Source organism: Meles meles, chromosome X (genome assembly GCF_922984935.1).
Source record: "Meles meles chromosome X, mMelMel3.1 paternal haplotype, whole genome shotgun sequence".
In the NCBI taxonomy this organism is placed as follows: Eukaryota; Metazoa; Chordata; class Mammalia; order Carnivora; family Mustelidae; genus Meles; species Meles meles.
The window spans coordinates 45,870,555-45,893,070 of NC_060087.1; the positions used below are offsets into that span (position 1 = coordinate 45,870,555).

The window sequence follows — 22,516 nt, forward strand, 5'->3', positions numbered from 1 at the left end:
TATTCTGTTCCATTGGTCTATGTGTCTGTTTTTGTGCCAGTACCATGCTGTCCTGATGTCTACATCTTTGTAATACAGCTTGAAGTCAGGCATTGTGATGCCCCCAGCTTTGGTCTTCTTACTCAACATTCCCCTGGCAATTCGGGGTCTTTTCTTGTTCCACAAAAGTTCAGGATTGTTTGTTCCAACTCTGTGAAAAATGTCAATGCTCTTTTGATAGCGATGGCACTGAAAGTGTAAATTGCTCTGGCCAACATAGACATTTTAACGATGTTTATTTTTTCCAATCCATGAGCATGGAATGTTGTTCCATCTCTTTGTGTCTTCCTCAGTTTCTTTCATAAGTGTTCTACAGTTCCTAGAGTATAGATCCCTTTACCTCTTTGGTTTAGGTGTCTTACGGGTTTTGGAGCTATTGTAAATGGAATGGATGCCTTAAGATAAAAAGCTTTTGCACAGCAAAGAGAACAGTCAACAAAACTAAGAGGCAATCGATCAATGCAATGGGAGAAGATATTTGCAGATGACATTGAGATAAGGGGCTGATATCCAAACATCTATATAGAACTTACCAAACTCAACACCAAATAATCCTTCAAGAAATCGGCAGAAGACATGAACAGACACTTCTCCAAAGAAGACATACAAATGGTTAACAGACACATGAAAAATGTTCAGCATCTCTAGCCATCGAGGAAATACAATCAAATACAAGGAAATACAAATCAAAACCACAATGAGATACCACCTTACACCAGCGAGAGTGGCCAAAATTAACAAGACGGGAAACAACAAGTGTTGATGAGGTTGTGGAGAAGGGGGAACCCTCTTGCACTGGTGGTGGGAATGCAAGCTGATACAGCCACACTGGAAAGAGTATGGAAGTTCCTCAAGACGTTAAAAATAGAGCTACCCCACGACCCAGTGATTGCACTACTGGATATTTACCTGAAAGAATCAGATGTAGTGAAAAGAAGGGGCACATGCGCCCCAATGTTCATAGCAACAACGTCCACAATAGCCAAACTGTGGAAGGAAGTGAGATGCCTTCTGAAGTGAGATGCCTTCTAGAGACAAATGGATAAAGAAGATGTGGTGTAGATATGCAATAGAATATTACTCAGCCATCAGAAAGGATGAATACCCACCATTTGCATCGACATGGATGGACCTGGAGGAGATTATGCTAAGTGAAATAAGTCAAGCAGAGAAAGACAATTATCATATGGTTTCACTCATATGTGGAACATAAGGAATAGAGAAGAGGACCACAGGGGAAGGGAGGGAAAACAGAATGGGAAGAAATCAGAGAGGGAGACAAATCATGAGAGATTCTGGACTCTGGGAAGCCAACTGAGAGTTACAGAAGGGAGGAGGGTGAGGGGATGGGGTCACCGGGTGATGGGCATTAAAGAGCACATGTGTTGGGATGAGCACGGGGTGTTATACCCAACTGATGAATTGTTGAACACTACAACAGAAACTTATGATGTACTATATGTTGGCTAATTGAACATAATGAAATTTTTTTACTTAAAAATATTAAAGACATAAACCTTAGTGAATGTTGGAACGCCTGGATGGCTCAGTCAGCAAAGTGTCCGATTCTGGATTTTGACTCAGGTCATGATCTCATGCTCCTGAGATTGAGCCTTGTGTCAGGTGTCATGCTCAGCAGGCTGTCTGCTTGAGATTCTCTCTCTCCCTCTCCTTTCTCCCCTCCACCTACTCACACGTGCTGTGTGTGTGTGTGTGTGTGTGTGTGTGTGTGTGTGTGTGAAATAAATAAAGAAATCTTTTTTAAAAAAAGGTGAATGTTTATAAAGCCAATAACAACGCATTGTGGGGGGGGTGCAATATACCTATAAATAAAGTTTATGGAAATAAAACCAATCAGATGGGAGTGTAGAAATAAAAGCATGCAAGATAAGTTTTTACTTCACACGTAAGGAAAAATTTTATCATTGAAGATGAAATGCCTGATTTTTAGCTATGTATCACATAATCCTTACAGGGACCACTTACATATAAAACAAAAGGAATAAGTATTAAAGCAAGATGTAGATTAAAAGTGGAATACTGGAAAGTACATCAATAAAAGCAAAAGAGAAAGATAAATACTTCAGTTATACATAAGGTGGTGAGGGAATTGGGTTAAAGGAAGAATGAAAAGATAAAGGAAAGAAGGAAATATAAGAAGGAAGGAGGGAAGGAAGGATAAAGGAAGCCAGGACGAAGGAAAGAAAAAGAGAAATAAAGCTACTCAAAATAAGATGATGTGACTTGGGGGAAATGGGAGGGGGAGACAAACTATGAGACGCTGTGGACTCTGAGAAACAAACTGAGGTTTTTAGAGGGGAGAATGGTGGGGGGTTAGGTGAACCTGGTGGTGGGTATTATGGAGGGCATGTATTGCATGGAGCACTGAGCGTGGTGCATAAACAATGAATTTTGGAACTCTGAAAAAAATTTAATTTAATTTAATTAAAAAAATAAGATGATGATGTTAAAGCCAACCGTACTTACACTTAAGCTAATTGTATACATTCTAAACTTTCCTAACAAAAGGGAGATTGCTAGGCAGGAGAACTGCAAGACACACAATACGCCATTGAATAGAAACTCACTTTTTTTTTTTCATTTTAACAGTTTTTATTTGCCGTCTTATATGAGATTACTTTATTCCTCTGTCTTGTCAATGTTTCTTCCTTATATTTGCAGTTTTCTTTTCCTACCTGATGAGATCTGGCTTGATCTTCAAGGATCATTTTGTGGGTTTTGTCTAGTTTTAGTCTAGTGGTAGCCACCTTGCTAGGGTGAATGCCCACGTGGACATTCATGCCATTCACCTTCTCACGCTGTACTCATTCAATGTAGATGATCTATTTCTTCTAAATGTAGACAATTTGCCAATTTGCTGGCCTTTGTCGTGTCCTGGCACAACCTGTACCTCATCATCCTTTCAGGTGGGCATGGATGGAAAGTTGTACTTCTGTGTCAGCTCCTTAGAAAGACAGGAAGACATAATCTTCATGCGAGTGTGAGAAGGTGCACTGAAATGCCATTTCTGCTTCTTGCTCAGGTCAGAAGTCACAAAGGGATTAAACTTCCTGTTGGCTGCTGGCACTTCCGTGATGGCTGCAAAAAGGAAGAGTGAGACTCACTTTAAGGTGTGAACAGAGATAGGCCAAATGTAAAAGGGTTGAAAAAGAGATGCCATGGGAACATAAATTGTAAGGGGAGAAAATGTTCTGATAATGGCTAAGTTAAATTTTAGAACCAGGAGTATTACTAATGATACACAGGGATATTTAATGATGATAAAACCATCAATTAATTAGGAAAGCATAACAATCACCAGGCACCCTGGAAAATAGAACTTTAAATTTCATAAAGTGAGAGCTGATAGAACTTAAAAGACATATAGACAAATCTATTAATAGAAGTTTCAAAAATTCTCTCAGATTTTGATATAGCAAATAGAGAGAAGGTCAATAATTATAAAGAAAACTTGAACAACACTATGAGCTAACTCAACTTAATTATAGTTCATTCCCCCCATAGCAGTAGAATACACACTTTCTTTAAAAGCGCATGAAACATGCATGAGGCAGGATCCTATCATGGGTTATAAAATAATACTCCATCAAAGAAGAAGGACTGAGAGGGACTGTGGGCTCTGAGAAACAAACTGAGGGTTTTGGAAGGGAGAGGGGTGAGGGGATGGGTGAGCCTGGTGGTGGGTATCAAGGAGGGCACTTATTGCATGGAGCACTGGGTGTGGTGCATAAACAAAGAACTTTGGAACACTGAAAAGAAAGCAAAACTAAATTAAGATGTCAAAAAAATGGAAGAAGGACTGAAATCCATGCTCTCTGGGCACAGTGGAATTAAACAAGAAATCTATAACAAGAAGATTTCTAGATAGTCCACAAAACTTTGAAAGTAACCAATAGACTTCAAAATAACACACAGCTGAAGATGAGGCACTTAGGGAAATTGGAAAGTCACTTGAACTCAAGAGAAACATAATCACATCATGTCGACTTTTGTGTGATTCATCTAATGCACTACTGAGAGAGAAAATTGTAACTTTCTGCATTTATGTCAGGAAAGAAGAAAGGTTTGACGTCAATAAAATACAAAACTAAGACGCTTCAAAGAGATGTAAAAAAATAAACTGAGAGGAAGTAGAAAGAAGGAAGCAAAAAGGCCATCAGAGCTGATGCTCATATGCGGAATTTAAGAAATAAAAAGATGAACACAGGGGAAGGGAAGGGAAAATTAAAAGAGCAAAAACAGAAAGGGAGGCAAACCATAAGAGACTCTTAATCTCAGGAAACAAACTAGTTGTTTGGATGTATTGGAGGGCTGAATGTATTGGAGGGTTGCTGGATGGGAAGGGGGAGGGAGGGATGGGAGTCTGGGTGGCAGACATTTTGGAGTGCACATGATGTAATGAGCACTGGGTGTTTTATGCAACTGACGAATCACTGAATTCTACCCTTGAACCCAATAATATACTATAGGTTAACTAAATTGAATTTAATTAAAAATTTTTAAATTTTTTTAATTGAATTTAAATCAATTTAAATTTATTGAATTTAAATTTAATTTAAGCTAAATTAAATTTCAATTTGAATCAATTTAAATTTATTGAATTTAAATCAAATTATTGAATTTAAATCAAAAAAAGTTTTAAGGGTATCAATGAAATAGAAAGCGAACCACAGAGAAAAATGGAATGAAACCAATAGCTGGTTTATTGAAAAGATTAATACAATTGATACAACTCTATGTAGACTAATCAAGAAAAGCAGTTAAGATGCTAATGACCAGTGTCAGGAATAATAGAGGAGACATGACTTGAGCGTGCAGAACCACTAAAGCAATCATAAAGAACAACTTCATTACCAAAAATTGACAACGCAGATAAAATGGACAAATTCTCTCAAAGATGCCAGTCTATGAACTTTGATAGACTGCAAGAAAATACAGAATGCTTGAATACCCTTATATCTCTTAAGGAAATTGAATCTGTGGCTAAAATCCTTCTCACAGAGGAAACTCCAGGCACGGTTGACCCTGCCGGTGTGTTCTACAAGTAGTTCAGGAAGAAATAGCACCAAATTTATACAATTCTGTCAGAAAAATGAAGAAGGAATACTTCTTGATTCATTCCATGAAGCTAGAAGTGTCCTTGTGGCAAAACCAGACAAAGGCATTACAAGAAAATATATTCAAAAATAAAATGATGTTAATGGACTTGTAATTGATTAAGAGAAACATAAATTCATCTAAACAGATGCAAGTGACAGGCAGAATAATGGCATTCATATATATTCATGTTTTAAACCCTGTAAAGTCTGAATATGTTGCTTTCCATGGCAGAGGGTATGTTGCAGATGTGACTAAGTTGAAGATGGTGAGGTGTGGAGATGATCCTGGATGATCCAGGCGGACCAATGTAATTACAAAAGTCCTTTTAAGAGGGGAGCAGCACACTATGGTGAAGAGAAGGAGATATGAAAGCAGGAGTAGAGGTCAGAGAGGTGTGTGATTGAAAGATGCTATGCTGCTGGCCTTGAATATGGAGAAAGGGGCAGGAGCCAAGCAATAGAGGTGGCCTTTAGAACATAGGAAAGGCAAGGGACAATTTTTCCCCTAGGGGTCTCAGATGAACATAACTCTGTAGACATATAGATATTGGCCATTGGCCTTGTAAGACCCATTTTAGACTTCCGCCTTCCAGAGCTGTAGGATAACACGCTTGTGTTGTTTTAAGCCATAAAGTAGATGGTCATTTATGATAGCTGCAATGTGACAGTGACATAATTCAGAAAAGACATTTAACAAAGTTTAACACCTATTCAGATTAAAAATTATCTGGAAACCAGGAATGGGAAAAACTTCCTCAACCTGATAAAGGTCATCTAAAACATACTTCAGGGTTTTTGTTTGTTTGTTTGTTTGTTTGATTTAAAGATTTTATTTATTCACGAGGGGTGGGGAGCAGAGGGGAGAGGCAGAGGGAGAAGCAGACTCCCTGCTGAGCCTGAACCAGGAGTCCAATCCCAGGACCTGGAGATCGTGACCTGAGCCAAAAGCAGATGCTTAACAACCTGAGCCACCCAGGTGTCCCTAAAACATACTTCATTGTTCAAAAACACAAAGCTTCCCCTCTATGATCTCTCACCCCTCCTAATCAGCACCAATTGGCACTCTGACATAGTGCATTAAGGCAGGGTTTGAAAAAAAATTAAAAAGGCATGCAAGTTGGAGGGACAGAAGAAAAAATTGTCTTTATTCATGGATGATATGACCATATACATAGGAAGTTCTAAAGGAAAACTCTTTTAAAAAGTGTTTACATCTACTGCTAGTGAGATAAACAAGGTTGCAGGACATGAGGTCAATAACCAAAACCCGATTATAGTTATCTATTCTAAAAACAAACCATTGGAATTAAAAGTATCATTTACAATACATGCAAAACATGAACTCTTTAGGATGACTCTAACAAAATACGTGTGAAGCTGCAGAATGTAACACAATCAGCATTGCTGAGAGAAATTTGAAACAATCTCAGTGAAGGAAGGGATAGATGATGTGTATAAGATTTTAAGACTCAGTATTGCCAAGATGTGTATTCTCCCCACGTGGACCTATTGATTCATAGCAAGTCAAATGACTAAAAAGCAGCAAGGTGATTATACAACTTTTGCTGGCATACAAAGGATTCAAAGAGCCAAAATAATCGAGATAGAGAAGCACATATTTGGATTTCTCATACTGCCTAACTTCATAAGTTACTATAAAGCTACAGTCACCAAGATAGTGTGGTACTAGAATAAATATAGGCATATAAATAAATGGAAAACAAATAGAAAGTCCAGAAATAAATGTACACATGTATGGGCGATTGATTTTCAACCATGGAGCTCATGTGATTCAAAGAGGGAAAACTTGCTTTCGACAAATACTGAAGAAAAGTTGAATATGTATGTGGAAAACAACGGAATTTCACATTAGCTCAAATCACATGCAAATATAAACCAAAATGGATAATAAGGATATAAGACTTGTTATGATAAGAAAAGAAAAAACTCTGTTAACTTGAGTTAGGTCAGACTTCCTACAGCACAGAAAGCATGAACAAAAAAAGAAAACAATGGTAAACTGACTCTGTAAAAAAAATTCAGAAGGCAAACTAAAACTTGCACTTCAGAAGATCTTGTTAAGAAAATAAAATTCGGGGTAGTACAATTGCTGGATCATGGGGTTGCACTACTGGGTATTTACCCCAAAGATACAGACATAGTGAAGAGAAGGATCAGAGGCACCTGGGTGGCTCAGAGGGTTAAAGCCTCTGCCTTCAGCTCAGGTCATGATCCCAGGGTCCTGGGATCGAGCCCCGCATCGGGCTCTCTCCTTGGTGGGGAGCCCGCTTCTTCCTCTCTCTCTCTGCCTGCCTCTCTGCCTACTTGCGATCTCTCTCTGTCAAATAAATTAAAAAAAAAAAAAAAAGAAGAAGGATCACATGCACCCCAATGTTCATAGCAGCAATGTCCATAATAGCCAAATGGTGGAAGGAGCCAAGATGTCCTTCAACAGATGAATGGGTAAAGAAAATGTGGTTCGTAAATACAATAGAATATTACTCAGCCATCAGAAAGGATGAATGCCCACCATTTGCATCGACCTGGATGGAACTGGAGGAGAGTGTGCTAAGCAAAATAAGTCAAACAGAGAAAGACAATTATCATATGGTTTCACTCATATGTGGAACATAGGGAATAGTGCAGAGGACAATAGGGGTGGCGGGGGAAATTTAATGGGAAGAAATCAGAGAGGGAGACAAACCCTCCAAACTGAGGGTTGCAGAGATGGAGATGGGGGGAATGGGGTACCTGGGTGATGTGAGGAGCAATGGGCATCACACTTAATGGATGAATCATTAATCATTTTATCAAACACCAATGATGTACTATATTTTGGCTAAGTGAATTTAAATTTTAAAAACAGCCATAGGGTTGAGAGTCCATATCTGGGCTCTCTATTCTGTTCCATTGGTCTATGGGTCTGTTTTTGTACCAGTACCATGCTGACTTGGTGATCACAGCTTTGTACTATAGCTTGAAATTAGGCAACGTAGTGCCCCCAGCTCTGCTTTTCTTTTTCAACATTTCCTAGGCAATTTCGGGTCTTTTCTGGTTCCATACAAATTTTAGGAATATTTGTTCCAGCATTTTTTTTATCTGTATTTTAATTAATTTATTTTTTTCAGCGTAACAGTATTCATTGTTTTTGCACAACACCCAGTGCTCCATGCAGTACGTGCCCTCCCTATACCCCACCACCTGGTTCCTCAACCTCCCATGCCCCCGCCCCTTCAAAACCCTCTGGTTGTTTTTCAGAGTCCATAGTCTCTCATGGTTCCTCTCCCCTTCCAATTTCCCTCAACTCCCTTCTCCTCTCCATCTCCCCATGTCCTCCGTGTTCTTTGTTATGCTCCACAAATAAGTGAGACCATATGATACTTGACTCTCTCTGCTTGACTTATTTCGCTCAGCATAAGCTCTTCCAGTCCCGTCCATGTTGCTACAAAAGTTGGGTATTCATCCTTTCTGATGGAGGCATAATACTCCATTGTGTATATGGACCACATCTTCCTTATCCATTCATCCGTTGAAGGGCATCTTGGTTCTTTCCACAGTTTGGAGACCGTGGCCATTGCTGCAATAAACATTGGGGTACAGGTGGCTCTTCTTTTCACTACATCTGTGTCTTTGGGGTAAATACCCAGCAGAGCAATTGCAGGGTCATAGGGAAGCTCTATTCTTAATTTCCTGAGGAATCTCCACACTGTTCCCCAAAGTGGCTGCACTAACTTGCATTCCCACCAACAGTGTAAGAGGGTTCCCCTTTCTCCACATCCTCTCCAACACACGTTGTTTCCTGTCTTGCTAATTTTGGACATTCTAACTGGTGTCAGGTGGTATCTCAATGTGGTTTTAATTTGAACCTCCCTGATGGCTAGTGATGATGAACATTTTTTCATGTGTCTGATAGCCATTTGTATGTCTTCATTGGAGAAGTGTCTGTTCATATCTTCTGCCCATTTTTTGATATGATTATCTGTTTTGTGTGTGTTGAGTTTGAGGAGTTCTTTGTAGATCCTGGATATCAGCCCTTTGTCTGTACTGTCATTTGCAAATATCTTCTCCCATTCCGTGGGCTGCCTCTTTGTTTGGTTGACTGTTTCCTTTGCTGTGCAGCAGCTTTTGATCTTGATGAAGTCCCAAAAGTTCATTTTCGCTTTTGTTTCTTTGCCTTTGGAGACATATCTTGAAAGAAGTTGCTGTGGCTGATATCGAAGGGGTTACTGCCTATGTTCTCCTCTAGGATTCTGATGGATTCCTGTCTCACGTTGAGGTCTTTTATCCATTTCGAGTTTATCTTTGTGTACGGTGTAAGAGAATGGTCAAGTTTCATTCTTCTACATATCGCTGTCCAGTTTTCCCAGCACCATTTATTGAAGAGACTGTCTTTTTTCCATTGTATATTTTTTCCTGTTTTGTCGAAGATTATTTGACCATAGAGTTGAGGGTCCATATCTGGGCTCTCCACTCTGTTCCACTGGTCTATGTGTCTGTTTTTATGCCCGCTTCAAAGTATAGGGATAGAGGGAACATTCCTGAACTTCATAAAATCTATCTATGAAACACCCACAGCAAATATCATCCTCAGTGGGAAAAAGCTTGCTGCCTTCCCGTTGAGATCAGGAACACGACAAGGGTGCCCACTCTCACCACTCTTGTTCAACATAGTATTAGGAGTCCTAGCAACAGCAATCAGACAACAAAGAGAAACAAAAGGTATCCAGATTGGCATTGAAGAAATCAAACTCTCTCTCTTCGCAGATGACATGATTCTTTATATGGAAAACCCCAAAGACTCCACCCCCAAACTACTAGAACTCATACAGCACTTCAGTAACGTGGCAGGATACAAAGTCAATGTACAGAAATCAGTGGCTTTCTTATACACTAACAATGAAAATACAGAAAGGGAAATTAGAGAATCGATTCCATTTACTATAGCACCAAGAACCATAAGATACCTGGGCATAAACCTAACCAAAGAGGTAAAGGACCTGTACTCGAGGAACTACAGAACACTCATGAAAGAAACTGAAGAAGACACAAAAAGATGGAAGACCGTTCCATGCTCTTGGATCGGAAGAATAAACATTGTTAAAATGTCTATACTGCCTAGAGCAATCTATACTTTTAATGCCATTCCGATCAAAATTCCACCGGTATTTTTCAAAGAGCTGGAGCAAATAATCCTAAAATTTGTATGGAATCAGAAGAGACCCCGAATTGCTAAGGAAATGTTGAAAAACAAAAACAAAACTGGCGGCATCACGTTACCCGATTTCAAGCTTTACTACAAAGCTGTGATCACCAAGACAGCGTGGTACTGTTCCAGCATTTTTAAAAATGCTGCTGGTATTTTGATTGGGGTGGCGTTGAAAGTGTAGATTGCTCTGAGCCGCATAGTCATTTTAACAATGTTTATTCTTCTGATCCATGAGCATGGAATGTATCCTCACCTTCTTGTGTCTTTTTCAATTTCTTTCATGAGAGTTTTGTAGTCCCTAGAGTACGGATCCTTTACCTCTTTGGTTAGATTTGTTGCAGAGTATCTTATGGGTTTCAGTGCTATTGTAAATGGAATCAATTCTCTAATTTCTCTTTCTACAGTTTCATCCTTAATGTATAAGAAAGCAACTGATATCTGGTGCTGGGAAAATTAGATAGCTAGATACAGAAGAGTGAAACTCGACCATTCGCTTACACCATAGGCAAAGATCAACTCTAAATGGATGAGAGACTTCAATGTGAGAGAGGAATCCATCAAAATCCTAGAGGAAAACATAGGCAGTAACCTCTTTGGCACTGGCCGCAGCGAATTCTTTCAAGACACGTCACCAAAGGCAAGGGGAAAAAAAGCAAAAATGAACTTTTGGGACCTCATCAAGATAAAAAGCTTCTGCACAGTGAAAGAAACAGCCAACAAAACAAAGAGGCAACCCACAGAATGGGAGAAGATGTTTGCAAATGACACTGCAGATAAAGGGCTGATATCCAAGATCTATAAAGAACATCTCAAACTCCACACCCAAAAAACAGATAATCAAGTCAAAAAAATGGGCAGAAGACATGGGTAGACACTTTTCCAAAGAAGACATACAAATGGCTAGCAGACACATGAAAAAGTGGTCATCATCTTTAGCTATCAGAGAAATTCAAATCAAAACCACATTGAGATACCACCTTACACCAGTTCGAATGGCAAAACTCGACAAGGCAAGAAACAACAAATGTTGGAGAAGTTGTGGAGAAAGGGGAACCCTCTTACACTGTTGGTGGGAATGCAAATTGGTGCAGCCACTTTGGAAAACAGTGTGGAGGTTCCTCAAAAAATTAAAAATAGAGTTATCCTATGATCCAGCAATACCCAGTAGGGTATTTACCCCAACGATACAGATGTAGTGAAAAGAAGGGCCATATGCACCCCAATGTTCGTAGCAGCAAGGTCCACAATAGCCAAATTGTGGAAAGAGCCGAGATGCCCTTCAACAGACAAATGGATAAAGAAGTTGTGGTCCATAGATACAACGGAATATTATTCAGTCATCAGAAAGGATGAATACCCAATTTTTGCATCAGCTTGGATGGGACTGGAGGAGAGAATCCTAAGTGAAATAAGTCAAGCAGAGGAAGTTAATTATCGTATGGTTTCACTTACTTGCGGAGCATAAGGAACAGCATGGAGGACATTAGGAGAAGGGGGAAATGAAGGCGTAGAAATCAGGGTGGAGATGAACCATGAGAGACACAATGGGCTCCAGGAAATAAACGGAGGGTTTTAGAAGGGAAGGGCGTGGGGGGATGGGTGAGCCTGGTGATGAGCCCAGTATTAAGGAGGGCACGGATTGCACGGAGCACTGGATGTTATAAGCAAACAATGAGTCATAGAACACTACATCAAAAACTCATGATGTACTGTATGATGACTAACATCACACAATAAAAATTAATTAATTAATTAATTAATTAACTAAGAAAAAGAATGAAAGAAAAGAAAAGAAAATCCGGTCCCAGAGAGGGAGAACACTTACATAACACAGAATTTTCTTGTATATCTGTATATATAAAAATCCCTTTCAAGTCAGTAAAGGGAACATGTAACTTGTTTTAAACATAGGCAAAATGCTTGCACAGACATTTCCCTAAAGACAATACATGTAAGGTAATTAAACACATGTACATTTGTTTAAATTTAGTAGTCAAGAAAATAAAACTTAAATCCGAAAGGATATAGCATACCACGACTACTAGAAGGGCCACATCCACATGCCTGACAATGATGACCAGACCTGGTAAGGTGGAGCCATTATGGTTTTCATCCTTGTTGTTGTAAATGCTAGGCACTTTTCAAAAAGTTTGGCAGTTTCTTACTAAGTTAGGCATGCAAGTACATGTAGTCCAGTCATTTCACACGTAGGTATTTAACTCAGAAAAAGAAAAACATATGGCCACACCAAACCCATATGTGAATGTTGGTAGCAGCTTTATTTATAATGTCCCCAAACCAAAAACATCCCAAATGTCCATCAGTTGGTGAATGGATAGTGAAATGTGGAATATCCACGCAAAGTATCAAAAAAGAACAATGCTTGGGCACATCAAAAGTATTACATGGAAAACTGGAAATTCAATATTGCAAGCTGTCTGATTCATTTGGCATATAATTTTTGAGAAGTTAACACTCAAAGAAGTCAAGGGAGCTTGGTGGTTGCCCAAGGCTGGAGGTGGAGCAGAGAGAATGACTTGGAAGGCACAGGAGGGCACTTTGCAGGGCACTGCAAATGTTCTCTATCTTGATATTGGTAGTAGTTATACACATTTCAGTCTGTCAAAAATCATTAAACTCTACACTTACATAGGCATAGGTTATTGAATGTAATGTGTGTCTCAACAGAACAAAAAAATAAACAGAAGTGATGTTATACATATGAAACATGGAAGACATTAGGAGAAGGAAAGGAAAAGTGAATTGGGGGAAATCGGAGGGGGAGATGACCCATAAGAGACTGTGGACTCTGAGAAACAAACTGAGGGTTTTAGAGGGAAGGGAGTGGGGGGATGGGTGACCCTGGTGGTGGGTCTCAAGGAGGGCACGTGTTGCATGGAGTACTGAGTGTGGTGCATGAACAATGCATCTTGCAACACTGCATCAAAAACTAGTGATGTATTCTATGGTGACTGACATAACACAATAAAAATAATAAAATAAATAAAATAAAATATCTGAAAGCAAGAACCTGTATTAGATACATTTTCAACAAGTAACACATGGTGAGGAATGATTAGTGCATTAGATGATGGATCAGATAAAAATATCCAGAATAAAATATAAAGAGAAAAGATGATGGAAAATGCAGAATGGACAGGAAGAGAATAATTGGATACAGAGGCTAACACGGGTGTAACATATTTTAATTGGAGTTAAGTGATGAGATGACAGAGAAAAGTGCCTAGGCAATATTTGAAAAGATAAGGGCATGGTGTTTCCAATGCTGATGATTAACAGCTTGTTCAAGACTCAAGGAAGACTAAGAATCCCAAACAAGATAATTCTAAAGTAAACATCTTTAAAACTTACATTGTCAAACTAAAAAGGGGGGGGGGCAGAGAACATCAGGGTAAATAAAGGCATGGGCTTCAGAACAGGACAATGGGAGTGACAATGGACTTTCAATATAAACAAGGAAGTCCAGAGTCCAGAAGTTCGTAAGATGATATATTCAAAGTGCTGAAAGAATATAAGTGCCAACTAAGGGCTCTGTAACCAGGAAAAAATACCCTTCAAGATGAAGGGGGAAATAAGGACATTTTCAGACAAAACAATGAACGTTTCATCTTCCTATTATATGATCCAGCCATCATGCTTCTTGGTAGTTACCAAAGTGAGTCAAACACATTTGTCCACTCTAAATCCTGCACACAAAAATTGACAGCAGCTTTATTCATAATTGCTAAAACTTGGATGTAATCGTTACAACATGGTGACTATAGCAGATAACAGTGTATTATGTACTTGAAACTTCCTGACAGATTACATACCAAGTGTTCTCACCACCTAAAAGAGTAACTGTATTAATTCGTTTGATCATGGTAGTCATTCTGCTGTGTTTATCAAATCATTACACTATATCATCTAAATATATGCAATCATCACTTGTCCACCATAGCTCGGTAAAGCTGAAACAGAAGATGACCTGCAATAGCTAAGTGGATTAACTGTGGTACACCCATATAATGTCCATACTCGGCGACAAGAACAAAAGAGCTACCGAGTTGCAAAGAGACATTCAGGAACTTAAAAGCACGTTGCAACACGGAAGAAAACAATCAGAAAAGGCTACCTACTGTATGATGCCAACTACCACATATGATATTCTGGAAAAGGCAAGACTATGAAAACCCTAAAAAGATCAATGTTTGCCAGGATTTAGGGGCAGTGAAGGAAGGAAGGATAAATGGAGCAAAATGGAGTCTTAGGACAGTGAACGTATTCTCTATGTTACAGTAATGATAGACCCGTCATTATGCATTTGTCAAAAGTACACGCAAAGAGGGAACTGGGACGTAAAGTATGGGTTTTAATAATCACGAGTCAATATTGATCTGTTCATCACTTGCAATGGATGGGTCACAGTAATAGAAGATGTAAATGATAGGGAAACCAAGAGCAGGCTGCAGGTGGTGGGGAGAAGGAGTATGCAGGAGCACTCTACTTTCCAAACAATTCTCTTCTAAGCACAAAACTGAGCTAAACAGTAAAATCCCTTAATCTTAATTACAAAAGGAATGCTTCACCAGCACATCCACTCCAAAGGAAATACTTAAGTGTATTCTCTAAGCAGAAAAAGAACCAAGTCTGAGCAAACCTAAAGATAGGGAAATAGAGCGACATATAGGATAAATCTGTAGGTGTATTTAAGTGACACTGGTTTTACGAAATGATACTCAAAACAATAATGTCTTTTGAGGGTAAAACCACATGTGTTTGTGTGTGTCTATCTACAAGTGATTAAATTGGCAGCCATGGTATTAAAGTAAGGAGAGGGTGAATGTGCACTAAGTGTTCTAAGTAGTTACATTTTCTGTGATGACATGGAAGGATCAATTTATATTAGACTTTGACAAGTTAAAAAGGCATGTAGTAGTCTCCATATAACCACTAGAAGAACGATGAAAAAGTGAATATCTATCAAGGTGATAGAGGTGGAAAACAGACAAATTTTTAAAATTAATCCAAAAGAAGGCAAAAAACTAAGAGATAAATGAGCACAAACAAGCAGGAGAAATAGAAAATAGTAAGATGGTAGATATTAATCTGAACGTATCAATAATCACTTTAAAGGTAAATACTCCAATTAAAAGTCAAAGGTTAACAGTCTGGAGCCAGAAGGACGAAGAGGAGGAAAAGGAGGATGAGGGAGGGGTAAGGAGGAGGAGAAGGCAGAAATCAACCATATGCCGCTTACAAAGACATACTTCCGCTGTAACTACACAGAAAATTTCAACATTACAAATTAGAAAACCATATGCCTTAAAATATTAATAAAGACATGCTGATAGACCTCTATTTACATCAGAAACGTTGGCCTTTTAGGCAAGGAAGCATTACAATAGATAAAGATGGATACATCGTAATCATAACAGGTCCAGCTCACCAGGGAAATAAAAGTTATGAGCTTGTTTGCATTCAAAAACACGGTCTTCAAAAATGTAATCAAACCTTGACAGAGCTGCTAGGACATATATGTGCATCCATAATCATAGTGGGAGGTTTTCTAACACTTTTCTCAGCAACTGAGAGAACATACTGATAAAAATCACAAAGGTATGAAAGATTAGAAAAATACAATGAGGAACCATGGAGATATATCTATCTTTATCTATCTATATAGATACAGATTTCGATATCGATATCGATATCGATATAGATATATAGCCTTTAGCTCAGGTCACGATCCCCAGGCTCCTGGGATCCAGCCCTGCATTGGGCTCCCTGCTCAGCAAGAAGCCCGCTTCTCCCTCTCTCCCTCCCTCTGCTTGTGTTCCCTCTCTTGCTGTCTCTCTGTCAAATAAGTAAATAGAATCTTTTAAAAAAGAATTTAAAAAGGGTAAGTTATCTGACTACAATGCCATGAAGTTATAAATTAGTAACCAGTGATAACTAGAAAATCCCCCATGAGCTTTTAAATTAAGAAAAATCCTTCCTTAGAGGATATGTAACCCAGAGCTCAAAGAAGGAAATGTTAACGAGATTTAAAATACATACATTTTGAAAGAAAATTAAGGAAAATTTGTGCAATAATGCTTTAATGTGTGTACTACAAAGAAAGAAAGGCAATAAAAGTAACCTGCGCATCTATTTCACAAATTAAATAACACAACAGATAAAACTGCAAGACAGCAGAAGAAATGAAATAAGGATAACAGCATTAGTAAGTTAAAGATAAAACAAAATAGCCAAGGTTGGTTCTTCAGAAGGGCAACACAAGCGGCCATCATTCCTGTGGGCCTGAAGGGAAAAGAGAAAAGTTGCCTAAAAATCAATGTCTGGAACAAATGAGGAGCCATAGCTATGGACAATAAAGATATTAAAAGATCATTAGTCAAAATCATGAGCAGCTCTATGTAAACAAATCTGAAGGTTAAGATATATTGTACACATTTCAAGAAAAGACGAATGACACAAAAACAACAAGTTATCCTCAAAATACTAAATACGTGAAATCTGAAGAAAACAACAACAGTAAAACAATGTCCATATTCTGATGACCCCACCAATTTATCCTTCAAAATTTTTAGGAAGAAATAATGGCAATTTTACCTACTTGCCAGAAAATAGAAAAGAGAGGAGTCACTTCTCATCTCATTCTATGAAGCCTAAACACTACAAGAGAGGAAGTGTACAAGCCAATCTTCCACATAAGCCTAGAAGGAAAAAATCATGAATAAAACCCTAGGAAAACAAATCCAGTTATATGTGTCAAAAGGATAATATATCACAAGAATATCAGGACTATTCTAGAAATAGAGTGGTTTAGCACTTGGAAATAAATGTATTTCACAGAATTAATGTATGAAGAAGAAAACCTTGTTACATTCCCTATAGATGCAGAAGAACGTATTTCATGAATCTGATTTCTAAAAACTAAGCATCCAACAATGTGGAGAAAAGGGAACCCTTGTGCACGGTCGGTGGGAATATAAACTGGTACGGGAGCTATGGAAAACAATGTGGAGGTTCCTCAAAAAGTTAAAAATAGAGCTACCATATGATCCAGCAGTTCCGCTTCTGAGTTTGTATCTGAAGGAAACAAAATCACAACCTCGAAGAGATATCTGCATCCCCATGTTCATTTCAGTATTATGCACAATAGCCACAACTTGGAAACAACCCAAGTGTCTATGGACAGATGAATGGATAAAAAAGATTTTATAGTGGGATATCATTCAGTCATAGAAACGAGGGAAATCCTGCCGTTTGTGACAACATGGAACGACCTTGAGGGCATCGTGCTATGTGAAGTAAGTCAGACAGGCAAAGACAAATACTGTATGATCTCACTTATATGTGGAATCTAAAACAAAGCCAAATGCAGAAGCAGACAGTAGATGGTGCTTGCCAAGGGCTGGGAGATGGGGGATGGGGGAAATGTTGGTCAAAGGAGGCAGACTCTCAGTTATAAGATGAAAAAGTTCTGGAGTTCCAATATTCAGCACGATGACTATAGTTAACTATACTGATACATACTTTTGAAAGTTGCTTAAAGAAAAAAAGAAAAGATCTTACATTCTCTCACCAAAATATTATAATTATGTGCCGTGAAGGAGTTGTTAACTAACTTTATTGTATTAATCATTTCCCATAGGTGTGTGTATCAGATCATCACGTTATGTAAATTTACACAATGTTACAGTTCAATTACATATCAATAACGTTGGAAATTTATTTAAAATAAAAATACACATTTAAGATAAAAAACCTCTAAGCAAACTAGGAATAAAAGAGAACTCTCTTAAACCACTCAGAATATCTTTGAAAAGCCTACAAAAACAGGGGCACCTGTGTGGCTCAGTCGATTAAGCAACGTACTCTTGGTTTTGGCTCAGGTCATGATCTCATGGGATGTGAGATCAAGCCTGGCCTTGTGCTCCAGGCTCAGAGGGGAATCCACTTGAAAATTCTCTCCCTCTGGCCCTCCCCCTACTAGGGAGTCCTGTCTCTCTCTCTTTCTTTCTCTCTCTTAAACAAATAATCCTTTTTAAAAAAATTAAAAAGTAATGGGGTGCCTGGGGGGGCTCAGTGGGTTAAAGCCTCTAGCTTCGGCTCAGGTCATGATCCCGGGGTCCTGGGATGGAGCCCCACATCAGGCTCTCTGCTCGGCAGGGAGCCTGCTTCCTCCTCTCCCTCTGCCTGCCTCTCTGCCTACTTCTGATCTCTGTCTGCCAAATAAATAAATAAAATCTTTAAAAACAAATAAATAATTAATTAATTAAAAAGTAAAAGCCTACCAAAACCATTGCACTTAATCATGATATGTTGAAAGTCATCCTTCTGAGATCATGAAAAAAAAAAAGTCAGTTATCTACGGTCCCTACAAACAATGCCATAAGTGATGAAAAAGTAACAAAGATGGTCTGGCCAGTATAGTCCTAAATGCATACACATGTGAATCGAAGGACATGTATATGAATGCTCTCCACAGTGACATTTTTAATACTCCGGGACCAGAAACTACTGAAACGTCCATCAGAAATAGGAGGTACCAAAAAAAAAATTGTGGCATATTTACACAAATTGAGATATTATTCAGTAGTAAAAATCCATGAACTCAGCCAATAAACAACAAAAAAAGAGGCATAAGTGAAAAATATATTGTTGCCAAAAGAAAGCTAGATTATAAGAATATGTACTCTAATGATTGTGTTTATCATGTGCAATGAAGTTCACAAGCAGGCACAAGTGAAGTGTTAGAAGTCAAAATACTGGGCGCCTGGGTGGCTCAGTGGTTTAAGCCGCTACCTTCGGCTCAGCTCATGATCTCAGGGTCCTGGGATCGAGTCCCGCATCGGGCTCTCTGCTCCACGGGGAGCCTGCTTCCCTCTCATTCTCTCTCTGCCTGCCTCTCTGCCTACTTGTGATCTCTCTCTGTCAAATAAATAAATAAAATCTTTAAAAAAAAAAAAGAAGTCAAAATACTGGTTGGACATGCTGAGGCGGCACATAACACTGACCAGGTAAAGGCACATGGGTGATTTTGGTTTTTTGGCATTGCCAGATCTCTTGACCTGGATTGTAGTTTCTCAGATATTTGTGATGTCGTAATTTACTGACTGGTACATTTATGTTTCATGCAATTCCCTTTGGTGTTCGATTTCACTGAAAAGTTACAAAAAGATGTTCAATAAGTAGAGTTCCAGGAGCGTACATAAAGAATTGATTCTTTGGCTGTTTGTATATTTTCTGATTACCATGCCGTTAAACTGTAAATTAATAGCCAAAATCTTTAGAAAAATGCCTCACATGTTTGTAAAGAAATATCTTCCCAAATACCCAGGGCTCTAAGAAGAAATAACGTTGAAATTAGAAAATATTTTGAACTGATGAAGATGAAAACTTTAGAGACTTTTGGCCTGCTGTAATTATTAAATCTCTTCTCTTGTGATGCTTAGATTTCTCAGGGAAGGATCTCCTGCCTCTATGGGAAAAGGCAAGATGCCAGCGGTTTGTACAAGTTGGGAATGTGGCTAGGAATTAAACTGTTATGTAGATTTTTTTTTTTTTTACTTAAATCCCTATATTGGGTTTGGATGCCTGCCTTCACCTGAGGCTGAGATCCCGAAGTCCATTAATCATCCATTTATCCCCTCCAGAGAATAAGTATTTGCTCAAACTCCCTAGGGTTTGGGGAAAGCAAACCAGCCAGAGGTTGCTGAGAGGGGTTCTGGGTTACCAAATGTGTCTTAACTATACTTTAGAAAAATTATGTAATTGATAACCCCCACCATCACCTCCAGCTTGCAGGGGAACATGCCACTGCCAATCTCACCAACAGTTTGAAGGTCTGGTGAGGGAGGGAGGCTTAAAGACCATTGCTTTGGAGGTTTCCTCACTGGTGGGTTAGGACTGAATGCTCTTAAATCAGTTAATTCAGACATCACTCATCTGTCTGCTTTCCACCTTCTCATACTTTATCATTACTGTCTCCTCACCCATCCTTTGTTGTCTTGTGGGGTTAGGCAGCTAATGAAAAGGATCTAGCCAGGAGAGCAGAAGGAGGAATAGATGGAAGAACAAAGAATGAGAAAGGGAATGGATGAAGGAAATGAGCAAAGTGCCTCTGGGGCACTTGGAAAGAGGAGCAAGCGTCCAGCGACATGATGAAAGAGCTCCTCACTGTGTTTTGATGCATGTGTTAGATCTCAGTGAGTGGGTATCTGGTTGGACTTCATGTTCACACCTGGGGCGGTGGAAAGCAGGATACCTAGGTCCCATTATGAGAGTCCCATCATGCTGTAAATGATGGAAGAGGATAGTTGCCCCCAATGATAAGGGGAAGACTGTTACCCTAAGGAGGCAATAAGAGAATGCTGGATGGCATAATGCCAAATGCCAATGAACTTCCCTCCACTGAACCCACCATGGAAATTAGTTCCCCTATTGTTCATAGCCGTAGTTCCTTGTCATTTAATTCCATATCACTTCTCATAATTTGCAAATGTAACAATGATGTCTGTGAAGTATTTCATGATGCACTGACCTACCACGCTGAAAGCTCAATATGCATAGCCATATTAGTCCTATCCTAATTGGATGAATCAATTCTTAGTCACTCCATAAGTAGCTGGATGGGGGCAGGGGAGGAAGGGCGCAAGGAAGAACAAAGTATACAGAGAAGGAGGAAGAAAAGCGAGGGCAGAACACTGGAAGACCGAAATGAAAACCTAAGGAGGGAGAGAAGAGGCCAGGGACTAGCCATGACAGAAGGAGGAGAAACTGCAAGACAAGGCAGGTAGGGGAGAGGGAGGAGTGAGAAGGGGAAAATAAGAAAGTAATGATGTATATTGAAGTGCTCATAGCACAGCCTCACCCACAAGAATCCCGTGGGCCTCCTGCAGCATGATGCAGAGAATGGTGTGTGTGTGTGTGTGTGTGTGTGTGTGTGCGCGCGCGCGCGCGCAAACACACCTACACACCTGTGTGTTTCCTGGGTAATAATAAGTGCAGGGTTAAGACCTGCAACTGGAAATTGCGAGTTCTTTGAATATGAGTGCTTTGCTCAAATCTCTTCCCCCGAGGGCCTTTATGTCAGAACAACCTCTGCTTTTCTCCCACAGTCCAATGCATTACTCAGCTTCAGTTCCCATGGTAACCAAGCTATCTGCTTCCTGTCATGTCTAGGGACTAAGAATGAGACAAAGAGAAAGGCTGGGAAATGTGTCTTCTTCGGAGGTAAAGAAGTTCCTCTTCAGGGATTTAAAAGCACAGTCTATTTAGTTCCATCTTGACCTGAGCCCATGCCTGGTGGAGGAGGACAGAAATTACAGAGAGGCCCAATATGAGCTCAGAAATTCTACCTCTCCATAATGCACCCACATGTTTGGGAGACCTAGGCTTCCTTGCCCCTTAGCCACCTTCCTATCAATAATTTGTCTTACCTCCAAACCACACCCAGGAAGTCCAGGATTCCTTCCCCACAACCAACTTCTCCTCGCCCTACCCTGTAGCCTCTATCACATTATGGGGGGAGGGGAGATCCAGTAGCCCCATTTTCTGACACGAACCTCAGTTCCAGCCAGGTTTCTGAAGCACTGCTTCCAGAAAAGATCCATGATCCACAGTAGGGGAGTCACTCAGGACAAACAACTTCCTCCTCCTCTCCTCTTTGGCCTGGAAGACCTCTACCCAGATCATGAGACCAGTTAATAAGGCTCCTACTTCCTGTTCCCCCTGCCCCTCTTCTACCAGGGCCTTGGAGAGACTGAGGAGGGAGGTCTCTGCCAATCCCCCGATTTGGGATTACAGCAAAAGTACCGAAATGCCTCTTCCCTTTCCCCTTCTCCAGAGTAGCCAACTTTTTCCCTTGAGTTTTCTCGCCTTTTCAGAGTCTGGGCAAGCGTGGTTTCTGGCAAGACATGAGACTTCCCAGGGCACCAGTTTGTGAGGAGAGACAGCATGAATCTTGAAAGTATGTCCCATCTGCCCCTCCCTTTTCTCCCAGTATCTTAGATATCTCTGGAAGCCCATTTGTCCAGCCTCACTCTCTTCTCCTGGGTCTCGGCTATCCACCAATTTCCCATGTCCTGAAATCCCTCAGTCCAAAAAAGTCTGAGGAATCTCATCTCCACTCCTATCGAAT

The 22,516-nt window shown here is 39.6% G+C and overlaps 1 pseudogene; it reads right to left on the minus strand.

Moving 5' to 3' along the window:
- The window catches only part of LOC123934634, a 69,999-nt pseudogene that overhangs the window by 5,361 nt on the left and 42,122 nt on the right, over positions 1-22,516 (minus strand).